Consider the following 7431-nt stretch of genomic DNA (forward strand, 5'->3'; position numbering starts at 1 on the left):
CTATGCACAAGGACTACTTTTAACAATTTACACAAAAACAAAAACATTTACTGGAAGAACTGTGCAGATGTAAAGTTTGGTTACAGAATGTCTGTAAAATCTCCCTCAGTTTTTGTGTGTCCACGTTTTCCAAAAACATAGTTAAATATCTGCTCCCAATGAAGATTCAACAATGTCTGCAGAAACAATGGGGTGTCAGCTATTGATCTTTTGGTTATTGAACTACAGTAAGTGAAGTGGATTTACACCCGGTAACGGAATGGTAGTAACGGAAATTCATCATGGGTCCCTGATCTGTACTACACAGAAATGCCTAATTATGCATATGAATGTCATTCTCTTCATGGTGATGTATCCTAAAAAGGTACACAAAGGTAGAAATATGCAATATGCCTTAATATCTCAAAAATATAGACTCTTAGCTTTTATTTGACACCCAATTTGACATGCTCCTATGAACTTAACATGTTGGTGCTCTACGTCAACGTCTATTCCACGTTGGTTTAACGTAATTTCGTTGAAATGACAACCTTGATTCAACCAGTGTGTGCCCAGTGGGGACCCTCTGGCGTTGGTATTTAACACTATACTATTCACACCATTTGTTGGTCACCAGATAATTTTTTATAATTATTTACATAAATAATTTATAATTTAATCTCTTGCTATCCCCCACCAGAATATAGAGTAATACTAGGTCTTATATTCATCAGAAGCCCAGTAGAGGGAGCTCCAATTTCCCTATAATCCATTACAACTAACACCAGAACTTTCCAGGTATGAGAAAATTTGTGAGTTGCTTCACAAGCTCAGATGAAATATGATGATTCAATTCTTCCTTTCCATTTTCTTTCTATGTCTTCCTTCCCTCCAGTGTTTCCCAATATCCCACTATACCACTTTCTCTGTTCCTTGCCAGCTGTTGCTGTCTGTATCTCTCCACTAGGACTGCCCCTGTGCAGCCGGTTATAAATAAGGACCCAAGGAGTGCATCCCAGCAGCAGAAAGACATTCAGCCGTTGTGTTGTTTAAGCAGCTGCACACTGTCAGTCCAATCGTTCTATTAGAGAAGGAGAAGAACAGCTAGGGGGGAGCTGGGGTGGAAAGGAGGAGGAGTGGAGGAGGTGGAGGGGCCAGTGTGAGTCAGGGAGTAGACTTGTCCCTGGCAGGCTCCAGGGAGAACATGCTGGGAGAGCCAGACTGAATGTGTGAGGGGAAGAGACAACCAGTAGGCTTGGCAGTCTATATTATCCATGAAAAGGGTCATATTAGATTTAGTTTCAGGGTATGAGGTGGGTTGGGGTCAAAGTGATGGCTTTTCACCAACAGATTCTCCAGTTAAAATGAGATTGGCTTGTCAATGGTGATTAATAGTAGAGAGGGCATCTTTAGAGATACTCTGGAGGACATGTATGAGTCAAAGACAAGGCTCCATGTGAATTAGCCTGAAGGACAGACACTGACGACTCAAGGTTACCCTGAGGTGAATTGTCCCCTAATGCAACTTGGAGTCTTCATCCACCAGTAACCCCTGCTTAGATAAAGGGATGTTATATTAGGCATTTCAGCTGGATGTTGTGAGTGAAAATTGCCTAAAGCCTCCCTTTCCCTCAGTACTGACCACATCTAAACTTTCTTGTAACTCACTATCGTTACATTCCTACTCATCAGTTTTGTAATTTATTGTCATCTAGAGTTCTGTTGTGGTCTCTGAGTTTTTTTCCCCCGGCGGTTTACTCTTGATGCTTAAAAAAAAAGAAAGTTCATGCACAGCTATGCGAGAACTTAAAAATGGGATGCAGCTGCTTTTAAGGCCAGACCGTTTGAAACAAATACAAACAGGAGGGTGATTTACGATGACAGGGTCAGGGTTCAGCCTAGGATCTCGGGTCAGAGGCTCACACAGCCTTTTAGATGAGTGCTAAAATAGACCTCTCCCACTGAGTCTATTTTTCTCACTCATCATATCTGTCATAGTGAAACAAGTGTTAATGTTAAAGTGCTTTGAGTTTCCTTATTAGGCCTCCATTGTAATTATTTAGCCACTGATTGCTTATTCAAGGCATTTTGTCTCCTATGTTAACTGCTTTATAGTAATGATAATGAGGTGTTGGTAATGAGGTGTTGGTTGCTTTAGATAAGTGTTTGGTTCTTACATGCCATTCATTCAATGGATTTTCAAGTCAAAAATAGTGAGGAGGTGCAAGGTCAGTTTGTTTCCATGGGACCAGCATTAACAACACTGCAACTGTAAACAGTCCATTCCACAGACACTGAAGCTACTGTTGCAGAGACCTGCAGACTACTGACAGTGTTCTTTTTGTGGACTGTCTGTGACTGTTGACTGTACTTTTGCGTCACAGTGGAACTGTGGTCACCCGTGGGCTATCAGGTCAATGATACAAGGTCAACCAAGCCTTGGCCAACTAATGCATAAAGCCAGGGACAACTCCCCTGGCCATAACATGCTAACTCTGGTAAGTCCATATGCCAGAGATGTGGCATGACATTTTTCGTGTTGGCCAGGGGCCTAGCAGAGGATGATGTAGGGAGAGAGTTGAACAAGGACAGAGGACCATGCAGCAGTGTACTTTTCATCCTCACTTCCCCAGGGTTATGTGTTACAGTCAGAGCAATGCACTGCCCACCAGTACGAGCAACTAAGCAAAGAAGGCCAAGGGAAAGTGACTAACATGTGCTTATTACACGCATATTACAGGCAACAGGAAAGCCTTGTGTAGATAGGACACATTGGCTGGTGACCGTCACAAGGTTGCTAGGTGAAATGCAACCATATGGGAGTATAATCATCACATGCTCATCCTCACTATAGATTAGGATGCTCTCTCTGAGGGTCACTTCATTGCCCCTTGGCCAGTCTGTGGGTTGTTTGATGGGATAATGGAGAATTACTATATGCTTTGTGCCTGCAGGTACATTTTATAACGGCACATTTCATTTTTGTTGAAGAATGGTTTACCAGGCCCTGGTAAGCACTTACATGTTGTCCACAAGGGAGAAGCTGTATCCTTTATTGAGTTGAAATGCTATCGTATGATAAGACCTGTGGAATGAACCTGCAAACTGGGAAGCATGTACTGCCCTACCAAGCAAAAAGGCAGTAACTGCTCATATTGTGGAACTGAGAAAAATGGCTTTTATTTACCTTGGTTTCACAGTAACTTTATGCAGTTACTGCTAACATGACCCCAATTCTCTCTAAAACACAATACAATGGAGGCAGGATACTTGTCCACATGATTAAGCATGTATTTTATGTTGCAAAAATTACATTAACTCATTTTTGAACAAATGAGCAGTTACTGCCTTTTTGCATGGTAGGGCAGTGTAGATATATCCATCACTTACATATACTGTAACCACATACACACACATACGTCTTGTCCTTTGAATGTAATCTGTGTAGAGGAATGTGCTGGTTGGGGTCCTCTCTCCAATGGTCAGGGTTAGTATGAGCCTTCACTCTCCCCTCCCAGGTTTGCTTACTCAGCCAAACAGAACAGACATACTTTTCACTTTTTTAAGAAGTTACTCTTAGTGGCTGTGTGTTTTAAGGATTTTCATCACACACCACTGTCTCTTTGAACAGCTCCACCCCTCAGACCACAGTTAGGGCAAGGAAATGACCTGATATGTCTCCGTTTCTCTCCTATCTTCTCCGTTTCTCTCCTATCTTCTCTCTTCTTGTTTCTCCTTCCTTTTCTCTCCTATCTTCTCTCTTCTCCTCTCTCATTTTCTCTCCTATCTTCTCTCTTTTCTTTTCTCCCTTTCTCCCCTCTCTTCTCTCTTCTCTTTTCTCCTTTTCTCTCCTATCTTCTCTCTTCTCTTCTCTCCTTTTCTCTCCTATCTTCTCTCTTCTCCTTTTCTCTCCTATCTTCTCTCTTCTCCTTTTCTCTCCTATCTTCTCTCTTCTCTTTTCTCCTTTTCTCTCCTATCTTCTCTCTTCTCTTTTCTCCTTTTCTCTCCTATCTTCTCTCTTCTCCTCCCTAGTGTGGCTTCCTGTCTGAGGTTTTGGTACATATTGTGACTGACTGTGTAACGGATTGGCCTGATAATGCGCCTTGTAGTCTAAACAAGATCTATCCACACAACAAACATTCCAATTTAAGGCAGGGGAAAATGGTCCAGTCAGTGCACACTAAGAAGGGGCTGAGGGAGGGAGCGTCTGTCAGGCTGTAGTTTTAGATGGTTATCTAGTTAATATGTTTCTTCAAAGAACTACTATTTATCTCTCAACACACTGCTATTAAGTACAGGATGTATGGGCATACATTTGAGATATCTGTCTCTGTGTGCTCTGCAAATAGAGATATCTAAGAGCTGGTCCATGGGAGAGTGTGTTTGCACACAGATCTTTATACCGAGATAGTAGGGTAGCTGGGAGGGCACCAGCGACTGTCCAAGTCCACATACTGTAGATGTTATGTATCCTTTTGGTCTTTGTCTGGACCTGCAAGTGCTCATCACCAGTAAGGATCCCCAGTCCGTTAGCAGTGGATCAATTACAGCAAATTCCTCAGCAGCGTAACTCTTTCACTCTTAAATGTCTCATAGGCTATCAGACATTGTCTTTCATTCTATCTTAGTGATGAAAATAGAATAGTTTCTACTGGTATCTATCTCTCACAGCTGTGATCGGAAATCCTGTTCAGATATTGTCCATTAGTTAATGTGCCAGGACTGGAGGGAAGCAAAAGTAATGAGGATAATAGTGGTCGATATTGCCACTCCTTTTTGCCATGTCTTCAATTTAGCCTACTAGAAAGTGTGTGCCCTCAGGCCGGAAGGGAAGCAAAAGTTATTCCACTACCTAAGAACAGTCTTTGCTCCAGAGTGGCATAGTGGTCTAAGGCACTGCATCTCAGTGGTAGAGGTGTCACTACAGACGCTGGTTCGATTCCAGGCTGTATCACAACCGGCCAGTGATTGGGAGTCCCATAGAGCGGCACACAATTGGCCCTGCGTCGTTAGGGTTTGGCCGGGGTAGGCCGTCATTGTAAATACAAATTTGTTCTTAACTGACTTGCCTAGTTAAATAAATAAAATAACAAATAATAGTAAAGCCCCCTTTACTGGCTCAAATAGCAGACCAATCAATCTGTTACCAACCCTTAGTAAACTTTTGGAAAAAATTGTGTTTGACGAGATACAATGCTATTTTACAGTAAACAAATTGACAACAGACTTTCAGCACACTAAAAGGGAAGGACAATCAACAAGCACAGCAGTTACACAAATTACTGATGATTGGCTGAGAGATATTGATGATGAAAAGATTGTGGAGGGAGTTTTTGACATTATTGATCATGGTCTGCTGCAGGAAAAACATATGTGTTTTGGCTTTACACCCCCTGCTATGTTGTCGATAAAGAGTTGCCTGTCTAACAGAACACATAGGGTGTTCTTGGAAGCCTCTCCAACATCCAGGTAGAATCAGGAATTCCCCAGGGCAGCTGTTTAGGCCCCTTAATATTTTCAATCTTTACTAACGACATGCACTTGCTTTGCGTAAAGCCAGTGTGTCTATGTATGAGGAGGACTCAACACTATACATGTCAGCTACTACAATGACTAAAATTACTGCAACACTTAACAAAGAGCTGCAGTTAGTTTCAGAATGGGTGGCAAGGAATAAGTTAGTCTAAAATATTTCAAAAACTAAAAGCATTGTATTTGGGACAAATCATTCACTAAACTCTAAACCTCAACTAAATCTTGTAATGAATAATGTGGAAATTGAGCAAGTTGAAGAGACTAAACTGCATGGAGCAACCCTGAATTGTAAACTGTCATGGTCAAAATATGTTCATACAACAGTAGCTAAAATGGGGAGAAGTCTGTCCTTAATAAAGCGTTACTCTACTTTTTTAAAACACTGTCAACAAGACAGGTCCTACAGCCCCTAGTTTTGTCACACCTGGACTACTGTTCAGTCGTGTGGTCAGGTGCCATAAAGAGGGACCTGACCATAAAGAGGGACCTGACCAAAGAGAACAAGGCAGCGCAGCTGGCCCTTAAATGTACATGGAGAGCTAACATGAATGATATGCTTGTCAATCTCTCATGGCTCAAAGTGGAGGAGAGGGCCTCCCGAGTGGCACAGTGGTCTGTGTCACTAGAGATTCTGGGTTCGAGTCCAGGCTCTGTCACAGCTGGCCGCGCCCGGGAGATCCATGGGGCGGCGCACAATTGGCCCAGCGTCGTCCAGTTTAGGGGAGGGTTTGGCCGGCAGGGATGTCCTTGTCCCATCACGCAATAGCGACTCCTGTGGCGGACTGGACACAGTACACAGTCGCCAGGTGTATGGTGTTTTCTCCGACACACTGGCTTCCGGGTTAAGTGGGCATTGTGTCAAGAAGCAGTGCGGCTTGGTTGGGTTGTGTTTCGGAGGACGCACGGCTCTCGACCTTCGCCTCTCCCGAGTCCGTACGGGAGTTGCAACGATGAGACAAGACTGTAATTACCAATTGGATACCATGAAATTGTGGAGGAAAAGAGGAGAGATTGACTTCATCACTACTTGTTTTTGTTAGTGTTGACAAGCTGAATGCACCGAGGTGTCTGTTTAAACTACTAGCACACAGCTCGGACACTCCCGCAAGACATGCCACCAGAGGTCTTTTTACAATCCCCAAGTCCAGAACAGACCATGGGAGGTGGACAGTACTACATAGAGCCATGACTACATGGAACTCTATTCCACATCAGGTAACTGATGCAAGCAGTAGAATCCGATTTAAAAAACAGATAAAAAAAACACCTTATGGAACAGCGGGGACTGCGAAGAGACACACAAACAGGTATAGACACACGCATACACACACAGGCGCTAGCACACGCACTCTAAACACACGTACAATGTAATATTGCTGTATAGTGGTATCATACATTTTTTGGTTGTGGATATGTGGTGGTGTGACAGTGTTATATGATGTACTGTTTTATCTTTTGTTTTATGTGTAATATAAGTGTCTTAGTGTGTTTGGACCCCGGGAAGAGTATTTGCTGCCTTGGCAGAAGATAATGGGGATCCCTAATAAAATACAAATACAACTTTGAGGTCAAGTTATCTGGTCGGTATGGAATTACCGATATTGAAGAAACCACAGCTTGTCCTCCTGAATGAAATTCTCTGTATCTATATCCACCATCTTCACATTCTCTCTGCTCACAGTGCCATAATAACAAGCATATTTAGTTCATTTGCAGGACAAAAGAGGACAGGAATGTGGAATGGAAGCCAAAGGAATGGAAAAGTGGGAAAGGTGCATGTGTGAGAGAGAAAGGGGAAGAGAGAAGGGGATGGGGAGCGAGAAAGAAAGAGGGAGGGAGAGGTGAGACGGAAGTTGAGAGTAACCCCAAAGAAAAGTAAGAAAGAATCTTGAAGGGATTTCCTTCTGAGAGGGAAAT

This window comes from Salmo trutta, chromosome 30 (assembly GCF_901001165.1).
Source record: "Salmo trutta chromosome 30, fSalTru1.1, whole genome shotgun sequence".
In the NCBI taxonomy this organism is placed as follows: domain Eukaryota; kingdom Metazoa; phylum Chordata; class Actinopteri; order Salmoniformes; family Salmonidae; genus Salmo; species Salmo trutta.